The sequence below is a fragment of the Maylandia zebra genome, linkage group LG1 (assembly GCF_041146795.1).
Source record: "Maylandia zebra isolate NMK-2024a linkage group LG1, Mzebra_GT3a, whole genome shotgun sequence".
NCBI classification, from domain to species: Eukaryota; Metazoa; Chordata; class Actinopteri; order Cichliformes; family Cichlidae; genus Maylandia; species Maylandia zebra.
The window spans coordinates 8360902-8382913 of NC_135167.1; the positions used below are offsets into that span (position 1 = coordinate 8360902).

Sequence of the window (22012 nt, forward strand, 5' to 3'; positions counted from 1 at the left end):
CTTGAACTCACTGTTTCCAAGCTAATATTGACTTAACTTTGAAGTGGTTGAGTTACAGTTGTAATGGTTGCAAATTAATTCTGAACTATCAACTTGTCTTGGACTCTGACATCCTGGAAATTCAATAATCAAGCTTAATGTCAGATGTGTCCTACTTAGCATGGTGTCTGACATTTTGTCAAATAAATTTAATTTCAGTTTCAGAATGACAAAGAGGATATTGATCAGTGCTTTCTGTGATGGATTCAATTATACACAGTTCTGTATATCTGACATTTCGGTTTAGCCATCAGCAAAACGGCTTGGAAGCTGCTTTAGGGATACTTTACAAGAAAATGCAGGTTGTGGGTTTTGATAATTTATTTAATTGAAAAATGACAGACCCCCAGACTGAAATGTCTGAAGTGTTTTTCTCTCCTTCACTTTGATAACATGCCAGACAGAGAATTACACAAGTATGAATAGCTCATAAAGGGTTTTAGGAACAACTGTACACAAACCCCTACAAAGCTGCAGAAGTGAGCCAGCACTTGGTTGCTGATGAAGCAATTCAGGGAAGGGTTAGCGGGGCCTAATCCAGCAGGTAGTTGATGTCTGAAGTATATGCCAGGCTCTGCTATGCTGATAACCCTCTGATCCTGCACCAGGTGGCCCATCAAAACAGTGCCAGTTCAATATGCTTGATGCCCCTAAAAATAGGTGAAATAATATTATTCGTTTCACAATTTTCATAAAACGTTGGTGAACATTGATGCAGCTCCACTGGAGTAGCTGTTTTTCTATCTTTACTTGTCTAATGGGAGGTGTTGTGTACAAATCCTCCAACACAGCATGAAATCTTTTGGATTCATAGCTCAGACAACATTTCATCTTCCCCTCGCTCCTGCCCTCATCCTGAACTTGTTCCTTGCAGCTTGGCCTCTTTTTGTTCCCCTCTCACTTCTGCACCATTGGGCTCTTTATTATTGATGTCGCATCAATATTCCAGGAACAGAAACGTTTTCATTCTCTACTGTCTCGAGAATGCTACAGAAACAACTACTGACTACTTGTTGTGATGTGGGCAATCTCAGAATTTAAGAATTCTGTTCACATGTAACCTCATACATCATACACATCCCCAGCAAGTGTCGGACGGCACAAGGCACGAATACAGACCCAGTATGGTGACCTTGATCATGTCCTCCATGCTACAGGCAGCTTTACATGTTACTTAGGACTGTAATTTGCAAAGACGTTACTTTTCAGATCACTCCAACTTTTGTGAATACAAAATAATACATATTTAACTGTACTTAAATCCTGAAAATATAATCCTGGAACTATAAAGACAAATTTTGGCCCCTCTAGGGAAGGACAAAAGATTCACTTTTAATGACATTTCCTTAAATCTGGTTGTTAAATGAAGTGTCCTTAGTAAAACCGATAAGAATATGACCTGACAGCAGTGATTACAGTGTCTAAGGATTTCAGGATGGGGTCTTAGATGGTCCTCAGGTCAGGGTTGAACTTGCTGTTGGTTGGGAAGGAGCAGAGGATAACAGAGGGGTAGCAGTAGTACTCTCCACAATCTCAAACAGACTGCTGGGCACAAAACATCAGGTCATTAAGCAGACTTTATTTTAAGGGCAAGAAATGTAAATAGATGGCAAAGGGACTTAACAGCACAAGAACAGTAACAATAGCGCTTGAAGGGATTTGCTGAAGGGTATTTTAAAAAGACTGCTGGTTGGAATGTCTGGCAGTAATAAAATAGTTCCTCATTTAGGAGAATCTTTATCATGTTTAAGTTTAAAGCAGGAAGCCCGGAGTGCTGAAAATCATTGAAAAGTACTACCATATCTCCACCTGTAATTGTCTTGTCAGTGGGGAGAGCCTTGATGGCCATATGATAGAAAATTATTGCCCCTAGTGGGAATAAATAAATTAAAAAGAGAAATAACAATATAAAACTATTTTTCTTCAAAATGAGAGAATAATCTAAAGCAGCAAATGTATTCCAATCTCATGTTTCAAGCTATTATTCTAAACAGGGAAATCATTTACAAATATTGACCACTAATCCCTAGAATGTACATATGCATGGACTTAAATAGTAATGGCAGAGCATGATTAGCACCGTCTCACAATTTTTCCTCTTGATGCTTTTTCATCCAGGTACCCTGTTAAAGGGAGGATGTTAATATAGTGTTGTAGTGATAAAGATTTAGTTTTGACCACAACTCACCTGGAAACAACAACACAGTGCTCTCTAAAGGTAGGAGTAACAAAGAGACTTGTAATATATTCTGCATTATGCTAAAAAGTATTTTTTTTTTTTTCACAAGAGTGCCCAGTGAAACAGAAAATGTATGTATAAGGTGCTCTAACATTGAGCTGTAGTCTTGGAGACTAGTTGATATGCTACAATTGCTGGAATTAATTTGTAAATTAAAAAGGTACAACTCGTCAACTTGGAGTTAAAATGTAATATGCTGCAAATACTGACATTTTATTTATAATTCAGTAAGACAAATAGGGATAGCAGGTATGTACAGATAATGTACATACTTCCACTGCAAAATGTAAGTATAACTTCAGTCAGTTTTAATTTGATTGCACACCTTTCTGATGTCAACCGAAATAAAACAGGCAATGAACTAACTGATAAACCATTACATTGTACAGAGGCAGGGTTATGAGTTGTGTCAGTAGTGCTGTAACAGATTGCAAAGAAAGAAGAGAAAACACTAATCAGCTTCTGTTGCCCTTTTTCTGACTCCCTGCTTTTTAAGAATTCATTCTGCACACAGTCTTTAATCATCACACTGTCAAGCCCATCAAACACCTTCGTGGATCAAGCTGTGTAAGATGTTTAATGGTTCCTCCATGTAATCATGCAATTAAGTGAGCACGATGGAAAGCCGCTCTGACATAGCAATATTAAAAACATGAACAAATCAAACTGAAATAATTAACCTTATCATCCTTTTTTTATTTTCTATTTCAAGCCTCTGACTAAATGTTATAAGCCTGTGTCTGTTATATGTCTGCTAATGAGTCCAACATGACCACAACCATTTTCTGAATCTAGATCAAATCCCTGACCAGTTCTCTGTTTCATGTATTCTTGGCAGTTCCTGATCTATCACAGACATTACAGGCCAAACATTACATAATACTGTACCACACCTATAACCACGGCAATTATTATTTATTTGAATGTAGTTAAAATATTAGTAATATGGTATTAGTAATATATCTATCTATCAACTTATCTATACATACATACAGTAGATGCATTTACATAAAATATGCTTCATTGAAAGTGTGGTAACTTCATTTGCATTGAAGTTGTATAAAACGGGACTAGTTGAAAGTCAAGTCAAATAAGGACTGCTTTAATTCATGCATGCACTGATATAGCCAGAAAAGACAGATATTGTCATGTCGTTCTTGGCATCCCAGTAAATACATATTGATTGGTGGGGAGCTGGAAATATTTCAATCCACTATAAAATGTACCAGTATTTTTTGCTTAAATCAAAACTTTGCTTTTTTCAACTGCTATCATTCCATATTGTTCTTATTTGTTTCTGTGTTCACTTGTGATTCAAGATTTCTACACAAATAAACCACACAACTAGTACAAGGCACTCATAAGAAACATTTAACTAATTAAAGCCTACCAACAACAACAAAAAAAAAAAAAACCCTGCAGGAAGAGGGATCAGAGGGTTCAGTCAAGCCTCGCTCCACATGAGCTGTGCCTGAAAAACATTTCTCCTCATCACAGGCAGGAAACATCAATTCATCTGGAGAGTCCAATAATGCCAAGGACAACCAGGTGAGCACAGAGTCCATTATGTAGTTCTTATTCTAAGAGGGGGGAAAAAGGACAACAACAACCAAAAGAGAAGCTCCTATTTCTTATTATGATGGCAGACACATAATTACCTGACCGGGCTCCTGTAATTGCCAAGGTTTGCAAGAATCCGACTGATCAACCTCTTAGGCAAAAACCATTTTGCTCTTATCGCAAATGGGCTTTCTTAGTAATACATTTTAATTACTTACCATTCCACAATGACTGGGTGTATAAGAGTGTTGTTTACTAAGAAGCTAGTACAAAAAAATAATAACAGAAAAACAACAAAGGATCACATTATACTTAAAAATGCAATATGGTACAAATGGTTACATTTTGTTTAATAAAACAACCATCTCAGACTTTTTTTCCAAAAGGGTTTAGGGTCAGATTGGGTTGATTTAAAATTGTTAGCACATACAGTTAACAAAAGAACAAATACTAGTGCAAAGAAAACAACAGTAACATCATTATTAATCAACAAATAAAACAAAAGTAAAAATGCTTGCTTAATTTAATTATATATGAAATTATGTTAATCATCAATACTCAGTACATCTAAGAGTTTGCTGCATCCTTAAATATAAATAGAAAAACAAGATCAGCAAACAAATTATAATTATGTTTATGCAATTTGATGCCAATTAAACATACTAACTAATCCCATCAAAGGAGTTCTCATGGCAGATGCTCCCTCTATTTGTATTTTGACGTCACTGCAGAACAAGAATGCAAACATGCAAACAAGTCATCGTGTCCCCATCAAGAGCGTTCAAATGTTTACAGGAATCAGTGGTTTACATTTGTTCTCACACCACATCACAAAAAAGAGGTAATGGGAGTGAAAATGTTTGAGAGCGATCTACTAACAATGCAGCAATTTATATTTGCGTAATGACTAACACAGTCTGTGTAGATCAGTCCATAATTACACATTCTTACAAAAGGGTGGAATCTTTAGTGAGACGGGGGGAGAACTGGAGAAACCAGATACCCAAAGAAGGGCTGCTTTACAAGCAAACATTATTTCTTATCAAATTCTGACCAGTCAAGTGTTTGTAGAGTTAATGCATCTGTTCCCTATGTTCAGAAAATATGGACTTTATAATGTAAAATACTTTCATCTTTTTAAAAACTAGCTTCTTAGCTGGGTAACCCCAAAGCACTGTCCACATGTCATCTCTACATTATGTACTCCTGTTGAGGTTTTACATACTTCCATAAAATATATTCACCAATAAATCAAAGTTTATGACTTTTCATGAATGTTCATTCAAATTTTAAAAAACGTGTTTTATTGAAGAGATGCACATGGAACAGGACTTACACTAATGATTCATGCAATCACAACTTCTAGAAGATTGTAGTACAAACACTATATCTGGTGCCACAGATAATTTTTTTTGTTACAAAGAGGTACAATTGAAATGACCACTTTCATATTTACAAACACTATTACTGTTTTCCAACATGAACTCTGGATAATGTTGGGCCAATCAGATTGGGAGAATTTTTGAAGTTGTCCTCCATCAAAGGATAGGATGACTTGTTTCAACCACATTCTCACCAAAGGAAATGTAGTTTAGAATCTGGTAGAGCATACAGGTAGTACGGAGCTAGCAGGTTAAAGACAATTTAATCAAAATTCTCTTCATAGTCCTGGGTCGGAGACCTAATGTTTTAAGCTCTGGTGTTATTCTGTATTATGGGTTTTGTTCTGATTCTCTAGTATTGCTGTTTTTGTTACCTGGTGTTTCTGTTTTATTCCCATTAAGAGTTTAGCTCTTAGGTTTTGATTCTGTGCTCCCTCTGTTCAGTGTCTTCTTTGTCTCTGTGCCTCCCTCGTATGCCTGGTGTCTTATCCCTAGAGAAGGTTTAGTCTGTTCAGTTTTACGTTATGTGCTTGGTGTTAAACCTGTCATGTCCACGTCTCTGTGTCAAGTCTGCTTTTGTCTCATGCTTCCTGTTTTTTTTTGATAGTCGTCAGTGTGCTAGAAGCAGATCTAGTCACTTGGCAGCCCTACTAATAAGGCCATAGTTATCTAAGTTTAACTTTAATTTTAGTAGTCACCAGGATATAAAAACTGATGTATATATTCACCAGTAAAATCTGACAAAAACTGCTTAAAATATTGTCTCAGTTTCCCCAAAATAATGTTTTGGGAAAAATAATTGTTGGGGAAAGCTTTCTTCAGCTGGAAGTTATCTGTCTACCACAACAGAATTCAACTTTGGATTCTTTGAGTGCCATTTCTTTCTCTTATAATGTCTCTGGTGGAATGTAGGGTAATGTCTAGAAAAGTTCAAGGATGCGGCGCAAGTGTTAAAAAGGCTTATTAAGGCACTGATATCCTTTAAGATATGTCTTAAGTTATTAAGATATTAACATTAAGGTTCAGTAATGGCACAGAAAAGAAGGTCACACTAGAACAGCTGGGCTTTAAAGATCATGACAGACATTTCTTGTATTTATTGCATAATATAAGAAATATAAAATGCTTTTTTCTTTACACTGTATGTCAAGTGAAAATAAAAATGAACCTTTAATATTCCAAAATATTTCTGGTCAAAACAAAATGCAAAGTGTGCAGGCTGGCCTACAATTTTGTTTCAGAGTATAGTATGGTGATTATGAGTCATAAGGAAATTTTCAAACCCTGACTTTGAATAGGTGAGATCGTTGTGCACTCTAATAAAATAACCTCTGAGTGGCGCAGTTATCATCGACATGACAATAACCAGCCAGCAGATAAGTCTGAGAAAACACAGACATCTGATGCTCTTTACCTGACTCTTGTGTCCAAAAAGAATTCATTGTAATTATATCTCTGGATGTCAATAGAATATTTTTTTCTGGTTGTTTTGTTTTTTTGGTCATCCTGCCAAAGGACTGATGAGGTTCTGCAACGGCCAGTCATCCATCTGTTTGTCCCTCCAAAATTCACAAGAACTGCTAGTCCTTCTAGAGTTTGTCAGATTTCAGTGAAATGAATTAATTTGTTCTGAATTGAACTGTTTGTGAACCTCCTTGACTTCTGAATGGATTTTAATTCTTATCTTCACAGCTAATGTCTGACTTACCTGGTCACTGGTAAATGTCCTGATGATCCAATCTGCTAATCTAGTAGATGGATTAAAACCACCTGCCTGATCTTGTGTAGATCTCCCTTGAGGTCAACTAAACAGCTCTGACCCACTGAGGCATGGACAGGGGACCTCTGAGAGTGACATATCTCTCTGGCACCAGGATGTTGCCAGTGGATCCTTTGGGTCCTTTGAGTTGTGGGCCTGGGCCTCCAAGGATTGGGCTTGTTTTGGTGCATAACACGGATGCTTGATCGGATTGGGATCCAGGGAGTTTGCATCATCAGTGCCCCGGGCTCTTTATTGTTTTCCTCAAGCACTGCTGGGCATGTAGATGCCACTTGGGAGTTCTTGGAGTTAGTCTACAACATTTTTTAAGTGGTTAGTTTATGTCAAGGTAACATCCACAAGAATACCAGAATTCAAGATTTCCCAGCAGAAACTGCACTGTAAAGAAGTGATCGCTGCTATTCACTGCGCCTGGCAGTGATATTAATCTTTTGGCTGACTGGTATAGATGTTATGTGATGTTATTATTTCATTCCACAATCAATATTATAACTATTATATCCAGAGTAATTACTCTGCTCAGCAAAGATAGAAGCTCTAGCATGTTTTTAGTTGTAGCTGGAGGTAATCCACAGGATTTGTTCAGTAGAGCAAGATGATACTCAGTCTGACCTTCCTTCAACAAGCAGGTAGGTGAGGTTGTAAATATAAATCTTGGTGTCTGACTGGATCTTGCCTGATATCTGATTCAAAAGGATAATATATGTTCTCATAGAATTTCATGGCTGGCAGGTTTAGGTGTAATTCTGGGTTGAATGAGTTTGGACGTCTGTGAGAACAGTGACACCTCCATTAATAAGCAAGGTAGACACAACAATGTAGTAAATAGTAACCCAACCACCCTTCATGGTAATAGCCTAGAAATCAGGAAAATACATTTTTGAGTAAAAAGTGTATAACTGAATTACCAAAAACAGGTTACTTTATTTTCCTGACACCCCCCCCCCCCCCCAAAAAAAAAAAAAAAAAAAACAATGTGCAAAGACACCAATAGAAAATCGATCAGGTTATTTATCACCAAGGATTCAGTCAATAAAATTAATTCCCCTTTGATTTGCTGACAGTCTAAAGCAATTTTCACATTTTCTTTATTAGGCTCTGGGACAGCAACCTTTAATATTTAAATGAATCTCATTTCAGAGCTCTGCGGTTCTCAAATTAGAAATACACAGCAGCGAGAGCACACTCAGTGTTAAAATAGTAAACTTAAATTAAAATGTTTATTTCACCGCTGAGCTAACGATTTTCTGCAGCATTAATTTCTTCTGTTATTTGCAAAAAGGCTGCATTTTACTGCTGTATTTTCAAGTTCTTTATAGATTTCGAATTAGGATTACCCCAAGGGGGAAAATGCATCTTAAAATTGAAGCCAATGTGGGAGTGTTAAAAACTGCAGTTTCTCTGAGTGGGACTAGAAGCTAGATGCAACTTTACAGCATTAGAAAGATTTAAATCCTGGTTTAGAAATAGTTGGTGCTCTATGGATAGTTTTTGTCTTCAATTTTATAACTCATCCACCTTGATAATTGAGTTAGGGGCAGGGCCACATTGATTGACAGGTGTCCTGACACTTCACAATGCAGAGTCCAAAACCAGTGATAGTTATTACAGTAGCTACATCTCCTATACTCTCTATGAACCCTGAAGTGTTCCAAAGATAGATGTGAGGTGTCAAAAATGATAGAGAATGACAATGTGAAATTTCATGCTTCCTTTTTGTGAAATGCTAAAATTCCATAAACTCTTCAACCTTACTTTTAAATGTTTTTAAAAAAATGTTTTGAGGGGTCACACTCATTGCATATACATTTTTTTATTGGATTTTTGAAAATTCACCATCTGATGCAGCAGTTTGTGTCTCTTCTCCAATTCTTAGTTTCAGAAAATAAAGTTAATATTTCACATGCTTCCAGTTTGACCTGCTCTGAAAATTTAACTTTTATAGACAATAAATAAAATACACATTGTGTCTATAGTTTAGAAAGGTCTGAATGTTTAGTGATGATAGATTTATCTGGCATCATTTAATTCACAGATAACTGGCATCTACAGTTAAGCCTATAAGTTTCTGGACAATGTGACAATGTTTTGTTTTTTAAAATATATATACTTTTGTCACTTGATTTCAGACTTTAATAAACAGTAATTCTTTGTAATTTGTTAGAACCCATTAGGGAAGGCTAAAACACTACACTTTAATCGGAGCCTGGTTGTTTGATTTAAAATCTGCTGTAGAGGCAAAATTACAATAAATTAATAAAGAGACAAATCTAACTCAAGTTGGCACTAGAGAAAAAACACTTTGGGGCATTTCTGTTGGCTTTATTTTTCAACTCAAGAGTTTGTCTCTTGGAATGGTGCAAAGCCAGAAAGGTAAAAACAACCTTTTCATTAATGTTGTCAGAAAGACCTGCACCAGCTTTGATCCATGAACATCAGAGAATGCAAAATACAATTGCGTGTTTAAATTACCAGACACAGGCAGACTTGTCCAAAAAAAAAAAAATTGTTAAACCGATGAATGTGGCTGTATCCTGATTTGACATAACATCAATATTCCAGCTATTTCAGAATCCAGAGCATGTCTCGAAAGCAAAAGGCTTGAATAGCAATATTATAATAAAGCTAAAGGAGAGCTGAGGGAGCTCTCAGAATCCATGCATCATATGTGACTATCAATTTGCCTGCTCTCTTTTGCTCACCTATCCTTTATGTATGCAAGATACCCACTTTTCCTGAAGAATAGACTCCTGGTGTTATAGAAATGTAAAAAAAAGAAAAGGTGGAGCAGAGGGGTATCGAAAGAAAAACACAAAAGACAAAGGTGCAACTTATTGTTGGAACAAGGGCCAGTCAGGGAACAGATCAGCCATAAACACTAACAAACATTGTACATTGTGTATGAACTGTTCAGCACTAAGTTGTACTGAAACCTTTGATAGTTAATAATCTAACACACATAATATTTTCAATAATTGTGTAATTTATCTATTTGTACAGTTATGGCCACAAATGTTCTATCCATATTCACGCATAGTTTGAGTGTTTATTATTTACCAAAAACAATAAATAAAAAAAACCATAAAAACATGTAAAAAGTGAATATGGCAGAAAATAGAAAATCTAGCCCCCATCCTGAATTTGATAAGGGGCTAAGATAATCGATGGATGAAAGGATGAATGAATGGATATAAAACCTAGATAATTTCTTCTGTGCTTTTCAGGTCCTTGTTTTTAAGCTTGTTTGGATCAGGAATAAAACCCCCATGAACTATTCATTACGCGTGACCTTTATACCAAAAGGTTAAATCGAAATTAGAAGCAACATCTGAAAACACTCCATCCATAACAATGCTGTGCGCTGACAGCTAAAAACCTTATGTTCCATGGATACAACAGAGGTACTAAAAAGTGATTAAACAAATTTAGCAAATCGGAGAAAATTGATAACTATCAGTCTTCCTGCTTCTTTTAAAAATTTTCATTCAACACTTAATCTTTTATCATCACATGGTCAAGCACACCAACACTTTTGTGGCTGTTGACACCATAGCAAAGCCATGTAGAGACATAGTTTGTTTTCCCATTCTCCACTGCTTCATTCACGTTTCATAATCATTTAGTGCAGGTTTCACATGCTTCATGACTTACAGTGGAAAAAGTAGAAAAATGAAGTGTTTTGCAGTCATCGACTACTGGGCCAAAACACACCGCAGTTTAAAGTGAATTTGTATTTATTATTAATAATAATAATAATAATGATGGCTTGGATTTATATAGCGCTTTTCAAGGCACCCAAAGCGCTTTACAATGCCACTATTCATTCACTCTCACATTCACACACTGGTGGAGGCAAGCTACGGTTTTTTTATCTACCTCGCGAATTTACATCGGTCATTATAAGTGCCGTTTATATTCCACCACAAGCGGACACGGTCACCGCCTTATGCGAGCTGCATGAGGCACTCACACAGCACCAGACACAACACCGGGACGCTGCGCTTATTGTGACGGGGGACTTTAATAGCGCCAACCTCAAACGCGCAGCGCCGAACTTTTATCAACACATCTCCTGCCCCACCAGAGGTGAAAGGACACTGGACCACTGCTACACTACAGTCAAGGACGGCTACAAGGCACAATCCTGCCCTCCTTTTGGCAAATCTGATCACGCCGCCATCTTCCTCATCCCAAAATACAAACAAAGGCTGAAACAGGAAGTTCCGGTTCAGAGGAAGGTCGCGCGCTGGACGGATCAATCGGTGGCCGCGTTACAGGACGCACTCGATGACGCAGACTGGGGCATGTTCAGAAACAGCTCCGATGATGACGTCAACGTGTTTACGGAAGCGGTTGTGGGATTCATCGGGAAACTAGCGGATGATACCGTGGAGACAAAGACTATCACAACGTTTCCCAACCAGAAGCCGTGGGTGGATAAAACCATCCGCGACGCTCTGAGATCCCGCACCGCTGCCTACAACACGGGACTCATGACGGGGGACATGGACCCGTACAAAGCCGCGTCATATAACGTGTGGAGGGCGGTGAAAGAGGCGAAGCAGCGCTACGGGAGGAAACTAGAGTCACAACTCCAACAGAGTGACTCTAGGAGCCTGTGGCGGGGACTAAGGACAATAACGGACTATAAAGCACCAACAACCGGTATGACGAACGCAGCCATGACTCTGGCAGACGAGCTGAACACTTTCTATGCTCGCTTCGAGGCTGCAGCTAAGGACTCCAACAATGCTAGTGTTAGCGGCGCTAACGGCTGCAGACAGGAAGATACTGCCAGCACCGGAAACGTGCTCGTCATCTCCGAGCATGAAGTAAGGAGAGCCTTCAAGAGAGTGAACACCAGGAAAGCAGCAGGACCAGACAGCATCCCAGGTCGTATCCTAAGAGACTGCGCATACCAGCTAGCTCCTGTGTTCACTGAGATATTCAACATCTCTTTATCTCAGTCGGTGATCCCCACATGCTTCAAAGAGTCCATCATTGTTCCTGTCCCGAAGAAACCCCACCCTGCTTCTCTCAATGACTATCGCCCTGTAGCCCTCACCTCAGTAGTGATGAAGTGCTTTGAACGCCTGGTCAGAGACTTCATCATTTCTTCACTACCAGACACACTGGACCCACTACAGTTTGCTTACTGTCCAAATCGTTCCACAGACAATGCCATCTCTCATCTCCTCCACACATCACTCACTCACTTGGACACTAGAAGGGGGAATTATGTTAAAATGCTCTTCATAGACTACAGCTCTGCATTTAACACCATAATTCCCTCCACACTCACCACCAAGCTGGAGCATCTGGGACTCAGCTCATCTATGTGTCTGTGGATCTCCAACTTCCTAACTGGCAGACCACAGGCAGTAAGGATGGGCGGACATGTCTCAGCCTCCACCACTCTCAGCACTGGAGCCCCCCAGGGGTGTGTTCTGAGCCCCCTGCTGTACTCTTTGTACACATATGACTGTGTGGCCACTACCAGCTCCACCACCATCATCAAGTTTGCTGACGACACCGTCGTGGTGGGCCTGATCTCTGATAACAACGAGACGGCCTACCTGAAGGAGATTAGGAATCTGGAGAACTGGTGCCAGAGGAACAACCTCCTTCTAAACGTCAGTAAGACAAAGGAGCTGATAGTGGACTTCAGCACTAAGCAGGAAAGGAACTACCAGACCCCTGTCATCAACGAGTGCCCAGTGGAGAGAGTGGACAGCTTCAAATACCTCGGAGTTCACATCACGCAGGACCTGTCATGGTCCTGTCACATCAACACCGTGGTGAAAAAGGCCCGTCAGCGTCTCTATCACCTCAGACGCTTGAGAGTCTTCCAACTGCCCTCCAAGGTGCTCAGGAACTTTTACTCCTGCACCATAGAGAGCATCCTGACGGGAAACATCTTAACCTGGTTCGGGAACAGCACCATGCAGGACAGACGAGCTCTACAGAGGGTTGTGCGGTCAGCTGAGCGCACCATCCGCTCCGAGCTCCCTGACCTGCACTCAATCTACAGCAGGCGGTGCTGGACCAAGGCCAGGAAGATCGTGAAGGACCTCAGCCATCCCAACAACAGACTGTTCTCTCTGTTGAGGTCAGGAAAGCGATTCCGCTCCCTGAAGACCAACACAGAGAGACTGAGGAGGAGCTTCTTCCCGCAGGCGATACGGTCTCTCAATCACACCACCACACAGTACTGACCCACACATACAGTTCTTACACACACTGGACATTCTGGACATTGTTTCACTTCATTACTTAAATCACGCTGCTGTTATTGTGTATATGCTGCTGTTATTGTGTATATATTTATTTATATTTCTTCATACATTCTTATATAGTTCTATATTGTGTATTTTGTTGTACAGTTATTTTATTTTCAACTTTAATTTATATATTTTATCTTATTCTCCCAGTTAAATTTACCCTTCATTCTAATTTGTGTTGTACAGTTATTTCATTTTTAACCTTAATTTATATTTTATTCCTTCCTAGTTAAATTTACCCTTTTTAATTTTTCATATTTATTTCCTATCTTATTCATAGCCTTTTCCTTTTTTGTTTTCTTTAGGTCACGAGCAGTTGTCCAAGCATTTCACTACATATCGTACTGTGTATGACTGTGTACGTGACAAATAAAATTTGAATTTGGTTGTAGCCACAGCTGCCCTGGGGCAGACTGACAGAAGCGAGGCTGCCATATCACGCCATCGGCCCCTCTGGCCCACACCAGTAGGCGGGAGGGTAAAGTGTCTTGCCCAAGGACACAACGACCAGGACAGAGAGCCCGGGGATCGAACCGGCGACCATCCGGTTACAGATACGCTTCCCAACCCCCTGAGTCACGGTCGCCTATTAGTTAATATTGATGCTTAATTTGAGCATAGCATTTTTGATTCTAACTTGACAATGGTTACATTATTTACTTATATAATTAATAGGTGAATGAAGTAAAATGTTGATTGACTTCTAGCTCAACTATGCAAGGTCTGAGCACTAGTTTAATATTAATTCTTCTCACTAACATGAGTTACAAATAATAGAATAACTGAAGGCCCTAATGTTATTTATAGTGATGTCATGGCTCATGGCATTTCACTTCACATCACCAAGTCCACTTACTGCACAAAAAAGTCACACAAGATTGACAATGAAAACACAATATGAAATTGAAATTTCCCAACATGGTTCTGACACAAAAATAAGTTAGTTTTACACCATTAGTTAAAGCTAATTTGTGATTCTCCATAATCATTTCCAGCTCATAAAGTTGTTTATAAAATCTATAAGAATCTAGGTTCTGTTATGACTTTGAATTGATCAAAAATATGTTAAAATGTTAGTTATTCAATTCATTCACTACATGCAACAGTGTCTGACTTGTCCACACCCAAAGCAAGTGATTATATGCAAGTGTGTGTTTAAAGACAAGACAAAGTAAAAAGACATGGAAAGTCAGGCCTGATAGACATATTTTAGAGATAGTTGGGCTTTAAATTTTAAACTCGCTGATGTATTCATGCTTAAAGTGACATTATCCTGTCTTTATAGCTTTTTTCTTCAAAGTTGCACATGTGGCCTTTAGCAAATCATGAAAGAATACCAATCCTGACATACTGCAGTACAAGTATCAAGTGCATACTTTGTGCTGAATTCATTTCTGTATTAGTTGGCCCTATGTTCTGTTACCATATTGGTCCAACATAAACAAAAAGAAGCATACTAATCCCGCCAAAACCAAAGAAGTGAGCCAGCACTTGATTGTTGATGAAGGAGCTCTGGGCAGGGTTAGCCAGCCTGGTCCAGCAGGTGGCTGATTAAGTATGTGCCAGCCTCCACCATGAGAACCATCCATTCTTGCACCAGGTGGCCCATCAGAAGATTCCTCGATCCAGGCTCGTTAATTCACTCAGTGCCCTAAACAGTAAATAACAGTAGTGGTGAATGTACACTGACTAAATTGAGGCTTTTTTAAGCTACAGTACAGTAAAGAAACCAGACTTTCTTGTAGTTTTTATATTGGTCTTTAGCAGCAGTTCCCCAGGATTCCTGAAAGAATTCAAAGCTTTTCTCTGGGTGGTTTTGCTCATTTTCAGAAGAAGGTTTTTGTTTGTTTGTCAAACCATTTAAGAATGATCTGTCATTCAAGGATTGATCTGGCGGCTGTCAGAAATAACGCAGATTTAAGGTATTTCCACACTCGGTTTCTTTTTTTTCCAATTCAATTAAATTTTATTTATATAACGCCAATCACAACAACAGACGCTTCAAGGTGCTTTCTATTATACAGTAGAGCCTACAATAATAGATACAGAGAAAACCAAAACAATCATATGACCTCCTATGAGCAAGCACTTTGGCGACAATGGAAAGGAAAAACTCCTTTTTAACAGGTAGAATCAGGCTCAGGGAGGGGCGGGGCCATGCTGCAACTAGTTGGGGTGAGAGAAGGAAATTATTGTAAATTATTGGTATTTTACTCGGCCCTGAAAATCTTAGAAATATGGTATATAACCAGATTCTTACTCTGGATGGCATTACCTTGGCCTCCAGTAACCCTGTGAGGAACCTTGGAGTCATTTTTGATCAAGACATGTCCTTCAACGCACATATTAAACACACATGTAAGACTGCTTTCTTCCATTTGCGCAACATCTCTTAAATTAGAAATATCCTGTCTCTGAGTGATGATGAAAAACTAGTTCATGCATTTATTACTTCTAGGCTGGACTACTGTAATTATCAGGAATTCCTAAAAACTCCCTGAAAAGCCTTCAGCTAATCCAAAATGCTGCAGTAAGAGTACTGACAGGGACTAGAAAGAGAGAGCAGATTTATCCTGTATTGGCTTCCCTTCATTGGCTCCCTGTTACATCCAGAATTGAATTCAAAACCCTGCTCCTCACATACATGGTCTTAAATAATTAGGAATGCTGATTGCATTCAGCTGACCCCCCCCCCCCCCCCAAAAGTGTGTTTCTCTTACTGTTGATTTTAGCTTGTGAAGATTTAGCAGTTCTACTGGAAATACTGTTAACTGTCTTCTTTATTTACTGCATATCAGTACAAATCCCTCCACTGCAGCATGAAACTATTTATGTTCACAGTTCAAACAACATTTTATCTTCCCCTCACTGCTGCCCTCATCCTGAACTTGTTCTTCACAGCTTTGCCTCTTTTTGCTCCTCTCTCACGTCTGCACCATTGGTCTCTTTATCATTGATGACACATCAATATTCCAGGAACAGAAACGTTTTGATCCTCTACTGTCTCCAGTCTAAGACTGTCCTGGAAATAACTGCTGACTAGTTGTTATATTGTAGGCCACCTTAAGAATTTATGAGTTGTGTTCTAACCTCAGGGTAACCTCCTACATCCTCCACATCAATACCCAGCAAATGTCCAAGGCCATGGGGCATGATTACAGAGCCCAGGTGGACCTTCATCATGTCCTTCACGCTGCCATGTAGGATGCCAATCTTTACAAGTTCTTCCAGGTGAACCCTGTCAGCCAAGCCGTGCATGTCGGTTCACTTCACACCTTCGAAATACACATTTTTGTCAATAAACAGAAAAAGTGTTAAAAATGTAACTATGCATGTTATTTAAAATTTACTGAATTGTCAGTGTAATTCACAAGGACATTATTTTCAAGACTCCAACTGTATATTTTTCTAACTACTGAAAGATTTTAAAAAGACATCACAGTTATGATTTGTACTTAAAAACAAAAGCATATTTCTATAATATATTATCATGTAACCCTTAAGTTTTTCTACATGACCATTTCCATAGTTGATTAGAAAATAATATAGCCTGGTCTGATCGCGGCCATTACAGCATGTGAAGATTTCAGGATGGCCTCATAGATGGTCCTCTGAACCTGCCGTTAGCTAGGAAGGAGCAGGTGATGTCTGAGGACAGCAATAGCACTCTCCACCCATGTCAAACAGACTGCATATCTTACATGCTTGAGTGCAAAAACGTGTATAGATTTCAGAAGTCACTAAAGGTCACAAGAACCGTAACCATGTCACTTGATGGCCTTCACTAAATATTGTTGAGTGGAAAAATTCCTCATGTAGGAGAAAAAGCCCCCCACCCCCCAAAAAGGTACTCACCACATATCTCCATTTGTAATCGTCCTGTCATTAGGAGCCCCAGGATGACCATAATAGATGACAGACGGATTAATGACACTGGTGGGAATAAACAATGCATACATTAAAAAGACAACTAGTAATAAAACATAAATAACTATTAATCTTCAAAGAAGAGAATACATTAAAGCATCAAACAGATTCCAGTCTCTTGTTTTAAGCTCCTAGTTTAACCAGGAAAAATGCTTTCATCTACGGGCAACTAATCCTTACAATGTTCACAATACATGGCCTTTAACACAAAAGGCCAGAACATGATTAACAACATCTCCCAATTTTTCACCCATAATGATGCTGCTAGGTCACAGCTAAAGGGGGGATGTTAATGTATTTTTTTTAATGAGCACGGTTTGTTTTGCCAACAAGTCACCAGGGATACAGAAGAGATGCATGGAGCCTGCTCAACTATGTCATAAACTCAGCATTTTGTGCTCTAAAAGAACAAAGGAACAAAGTATGTGGTGCTCTAATGCCTAGGGCTATGGTCTCAGGGTTAGCTGCTCGAATGTTTGATCAATATGCTACAATCACCGACATTAGACTCCCAAAGACAAAAACACTACATCAATGATCTTTGTTCATTAATTTTTGCACCAGGAGGATCAGACTGAAAATACCTTTTTAACTAACTTAACCTAAAATGGTCCAATTTATTTCACGTTTATATTTACTAAACATCTTCTCGAGATTAATAGATTTTATATTTGAGGAGTCGTTTGTGTGGCTGTATTTTGTTGACAAAGATGGTCCAAAAGTGAAATCTAAACTTTGCACCAGTTGTGCTCAAGCATCTCAACAAACATGGCATCATCTAAAAACTGAAGGCTAACTTTTTGTCTGTCTTAGAGTGCCACATTTGGTGCAGACATAAAGCAGATATAATTAATTATATCATTGCAAGCATTTGACTGATCTAAGTGCAGGTACATCTGTACTTTCTTTGTTTGTATGAAGTCCTTAAAAATAAATCAGGTAATGGATCAATTAATAAATCCTCATGATGCACAGATACACATAAGTAAATAAGCAAATAAAGTTTATTTATATAGCACCTTTCACAGACATGTGTCACAAAGTGCTTTACAAGAAAGGTAAGAAAACACAATACAGTTATAAATACATCATAAAAACCCTGGTCTAATTAAAAGCTTTTTGAAATAAAAATGGTTTTAGCTGCTTTTTGAAGGTCTCCACCGACTCCAGACACCGTAGAAATAGTGCATTCCACAGTCTGAGTGCAACAGCTTGGAAAGATCGGTCCTTTCGAATTCTAAAACGAGTGTGGGGGACCATTAAAAGGTTTTGATTCGATGACCTCAGGTTATAAAAAGAGGTATGTGTACGAATCAAATCATCAATACAGGGAGGGGCCTGTCCCTGTAGTACTCTAAAGGTTAAAACTAGAATTTTAAAATGGAACCTAAATCTGATTGGTAGCCAGTGTAGTGACTTTAAAACAGGAGTCATATGAGCTCCCTTGTTTCAAGTTCACTTGTCCTCTCCTGGAAGAAGAGCACACATATACGAATTGTGACACATTTCTCCTTTAGTGTAGCAGTAGAGTTGGAAGAGACTGCAAAGAAGAAAAAATAATTTTTAGCAGAAGAACTTTTGCTGTCCTTTTCCTGACTCCATGCTTTTTAAGAATTCGTTGAAGTCATTCACTTTTTAACCACCACATTGTCAAGCACAGGAAATACCTCAGTCGCAATACTCCACACCTCACCACTGTGCTCATATGTACTGCACCACCCTCACATACTTTTCTGCCACTCCTGACTTCCTAATACAATACTACAGTCCCTCTCCTGGTACCCGATCATGTGCTTTCTCTGTATTTACAAAGGCACAATGGCATTGTGATATTCTCTTGATACCTCATATCTTCATGGTATGGCTCATCACTTCATCCATAGTTACTACAGCTCCTCTCATCACCATTGTTCCACTGCACAGTATGTCCACAGGACAAACCGTCTTTCCACTCTTGATCCTCTTCATTGTTGCCCTCACTTCTGCCTTACTAATCCCTGTCCACTTTCTGATTCACCAGCTTTCTCTTATCCATCCTACTCTCTGTTTCCTTCATTAATCAGCTATTAAAGTGTTCCTTCCATCTTTTCACTCATTAGTACATTTCCATCTCAGTCCTTAACCACCCTGACTGGCTGCACCATCCAGCAAAATCTCTTTGTCTAACCAATCAATACAAGTCTTTTTCTCCTTACTTAGTGTCCAGCTCAAATACAACTCACTAATAGCCTCTTCCTTTTCCATTCCCCCTTTGGTATGCTTAGCTTCCCAGTGCTCCTGTCTACTTTCATCATCTCCCTGACTATCCCACTTTTTCTTTGCTAATCTCTTCCAATGAATGCTTTACTGTACTTTTGCATTCCACCACCAAGTTCCTTGCCCTCTTTCCTCTGTCCAGATGATACACCAAAGACCTTCTTGGATGTTTCCCTCATCACTTCAGCTATACTTTCCATGTCATCTGTTGACACTTTCCTACCACCCAGAGCCTGTCTCAGCTCCTCCCTGAACTCTGTGCATCATTCTTCATCTTTAAGTATCTACAATTTAATCCTTGCCTCTGCCTTCACTTGCTCCCCATCCACTGCTGCCTTGCTACATGCACCATTTCCACCACCCTGGAGTCACCTATCTTTTTCAGACTGTGCTGTCTGCATAAGACCAACTCCACTTTTGTAAAAATTACTCTACTTGTACATGCTTCCCTTCTTCTGGAAATTGCATTACCTGTTACCTCAAGAAGATTATTACAGGTAATAGTTCCTCTCACATGGTAAACAAAAACAAGTCTCATGGAAAGCTACTCTGACGGCAGAGTATTGAAAGTCAGCCAAACTAAAATAATAGCTTTTATAATAAAATAAAAATAAGCATGAGCCAAATAAACCGAAATATCATTTTAAATTGCTTTTCTGTGTTTTGCTCTAATGTCTTGGCTTGACTAAAAGCCATAGGCAGCTAATTCCATATATACATTCACTGTATTGTTGTGTGCGTACACACACACACACACACACACACACACACACACACACACACACACACACACACACACACAACAATACAGTGAAAGTGTCTGCATAACATCTACATAGGTTAATGTGGAATAAATCCATTTGCTTGTGCTTCCATGTCTTGTCACTAAACACAGCCCTTACATCTTTCTAATGTAAAATGTAAAAAATAATAGTAATATTCCCATTTACCTCTCTATTTCATATTTTTCTGCCCCCCTATTTTTAATTAGGGGGGCAGAACTATATGCAGTTATCAAGCTTGAAAATTACTTGTTTCTGTTTTTCCTAAAAATGATTTCCAATGAACATTAAAGAAAGACGTAAGGAATTGCTTTAGTGTTAAAGTTTATTGGTCAAATATTATCACAAGGATCCTAACACCTTGAATCCTTTCTTTTTGAAATTTTGGTATGTTCAAGGATGGTTTGTTTAACTCAGGAGGATCTAACCATTTTGTGGGCTTCGCTGGAAATCCTGTTGGTGTAGCACAGGACCTCCAGCTCCATATGAGACGGCTACAAACAGAAGGAGGAGTAACCAGCTGTCTCTCTGACCAGTAAACTCAATGCACATTACAGTGAATCTACAGCCATGCAATAAATAGAAAACAACTCTTACACTTAAAGAAAACTTTCTTTTTTCTAAGAGGGGGCCCATATTCCTGTCTTTTGAGGAAAAAATTGTTGCGATATAATTTATGGAGTCAACAGTTTGTGTCAAAGCAAAAGTGCTTGTTTTTGTCTGTGACAGGTTCAGATGCAATCTTGAAACTTGCAGACACAATTAGTTTTTACAGCTTCTCTAGTAAGCAGACACATCAAATGGGAAGTTATGCACAGCTTTTCACATGCACAAAAAAAATGTAATATGTAAGTAATGTATAACAAATAAGAATATGTTGGTGGTTTATTCTGCTTCAAGTATCCTCAATAGAGAGCTGTCCCAAGTGGCTGATCTTTGTGTGTACTTTAAGTGATATATAACAGAGTTATTAAATGGCACAGAACAAGCATTTATACTTTGACACGGTCAATTACCCAGCAGGATTACATATATACCACATTGTGGATTACATTATAACACAATCAGCAGCTATTTTGCAGCTGCTGATTGTGGTATTCAAGCTCAAAATGACACCGATTCCACACACCCAACAGACATAGTTTGAAAAAAAAAATGCCAACACTTAGTGCAATATTTGTACTCTAAAGACTGAAATAAACCTAATATAAACTGCTAAAAGAGGAATGGTGCAAGGACCATGTGTCACACAGCTTTTAAATGAGATCTTGTCATTCCAGTGGAAACTTTGTAATCGACTGCTGCAGAACTGATGAAAATGTTTCAGTCCACAACTAATGTAAGTTTTAGACCTAAATCAAATTTTTCCTGTGCTTGCTGATTCATACTATTATATTTTTTTTTGTGTGCGCATGTTGTAGCTTATTAATGAAGCGAATTAAAGTTTTTTTTTCCCACAAATGAACAACATAAATAACACAGGGCACTCACCCCAAACACAGGCAGTAATTAACGTAAAAGGGAAAGAAAGCCCATGAAAAGATAGCCATGCAAGCTGGAGTAAGAAGAGGGGGCAGAGGGTTCAATCAAGCCCTGCTTCCCAGGAGGTGTGCCTGAAAAGCATTCCTCCTCATTTTAGAAAATGTCAATTCATCTGGAGGGTGCAAACCTTAATGCCAAGGACAACCAAGCAAGCACGAAGTCCATTACATCTACACCGACCCACTCATAAATTGAGAGGAAGGGGAAAAAAAGAGACGTCTATA

At 38.7% G+C, this 22012-nt stretch overlaps 1 pseudogene; it reads right to left on the reverse strand.

Annotated features, from left to right (window-relative positions):
- Positions 1-14110: 14110 nt before the first annotated feature.
- LOC101481195 (xaa-Pro dipeptidase-like) lies at positions 14111-20731 on the reverse strand (annotated as a pseudogene).
- Positions 20732-22012: the final 1281 nt, after the last annotated feature.